The following is a 1933-nucleotide window of genomic DNA, read 5'->3' as shown; positions in this document are numbered from 1 at the left end:
GAATCAATACACATAAATGACAATATGTCAGACAGGTGAAGGTCATCAGACTGTGGAGTTTTAACAAGTTTGCAGTCTTAGGTGTGGGATATTGATTGATTTTAGAGTTTTTCAGATATGTATAATACATTCTAAATTTTAACGATTACAAATGTACATTAAACATATAACAACCCAGAAATGACATGCAGAACTTTCCAAGAAGTGCCAGGAGAGACTTTCTTACTCTGAAACATCTGGCAATATTCTCACTATGAATACTTGGTCCATGCTGTATCAGATGTCCTATCCTCAACTAATCACTAATAAGGGAGATGAGATTATCCTTAAACTAAAAACTCTGTTTTCTTTGGGGAAAAGAATGAGTTCAAGTTGCCTCGATTGGCATGGTCCTTCCCTAAGGACTCAAACTTTAGTTTATTTAAAAAAGTGGTCTGAGTGACTCGATGCTGTGTAGACATTCAAAACTGCCCTCTGCAGGTATGTATTGTTATCATGTTTTAAAAATGAAGCTTCCTATCTTGATTAAGGTCATTCACTTTTTGATAAGACTTTGTTCATTCTAAAGCCTACCCCTTTACCGTATAAATACATGGTATTTCCTAATTATGAGTCTTCATCAGAAGGGTTGATGAGATCTAATATTAAGGGTTTAGTCTACATAATTTCTTTTTGTCTCTGGCTCATCCCTGGGGATTTAAGGTATCTCAGAATATCTGCAGTAATCATTCAACATTTTACATCAAACAGAAACTTAGAATTCTTACTTACTATTACAATGTTTGCCCATGGCTGCTCTTCTGCAACTATGACAAAGCCTCGACTTTGACTTTCCCTTGTTCTGAATACAGTAATATACTATGCTTAGTTTCCCTGAGGGTTGCTTTTGGCCGCTCTGTTTGGCAACTCCTATCACATTTGTCTGGGTTTTTTTGTTTTTTTTTTTTTAATACCTTCATCAGTAAAACAGATCTCTTAGTAATGTACAGTAGAGTCCTCAAAGGCACGTGTAAACAGAATCAATGATCTCACAGGTCACATTATGTGTCCTCAAAAAGACCCCATTTAGTCAGGCCCAGCAGTTCATGCTGGTAATCCCAGCAATTTGGGAAGCTGAGGAAGGAGGACACTTGAGCACTTAAGGCCAAAAGTTAGAGACCAGCCTGGGCAAGATAGTGAGACCCCATTTCTAAAATAATAATAATAATAAAAAGACTCCCCTGGATACAGACTTGCTGTGCTGGACAATCATTCACCTACATTTGTCTGTTCAGCCTATTAAATGTTTTTTGATAGTAATAATTTTTGTTACTAACTATTTTTAATAAAAAACACCTTTTCGTCAGTGAATGGCAAATTGACTGATGTAGATATGTAAATATTAGACAATAAATTGCCATTTTTCATCTGAGTGGCTTCTCTAAGCCTTCTCATTATACATCACTGATTTAATTTTAATTGTATAAATTAAGCAATAACCTTGTTTGTTACCCAAATTGTGGTTCCCCACAACTCTGTCCCATCTCTTATTTTTTGGCCGTAAGTCTTCTAATGCATGTCGTAGTGACCTTGATGTCCATTATGAGAAGTGCGTACACCTTTATTCTCATTTTTAAATGCCACGTGTCCTCTATGTTTTAGAATTCTATATTCCTTGATACTATCAGGATGCCCAGACATATCACAGCATCTCTTGCCATCAACCCTTACCTATAAAATATAGCCACCTTGGAACTTTTCAAAGAAGGTGGTGACCCTCTCATGGGTGCATTCCATACTGTTTTGGTAAATATACCTTCCTAAGAAATATAGTGAGCAGGTGGATTTTCTGAATGTAGTATACTACTCTAGCATGTCCACTTGTCTAAGCCTTAGTCCTCCAAATGTTTTCTATGGAAATTCTGGTCTTTATCATTGTATGAGCCATGACTTG

This window comes from Propithecus coquereli, unplaced genomic scaffold (assembly GCF_000956105.1).
Source record: "Propithecus coquereli isolate 6110/MARCELLA unplaced genomic scaffold, Pcoq_1.0 Scaffold190, whole genome shotgun sequence".
Taxonomy (NCBI): Eukaryota; Metazoa; Chordata; class Mammalia; order Primates; family Indriidae; genus Propithecus; species Propithecus coquereli.
The sequence above is the reverse complement of the archived record's forward strand: the minus strand, read 5'-3'. Positions refer to the sequence as shown.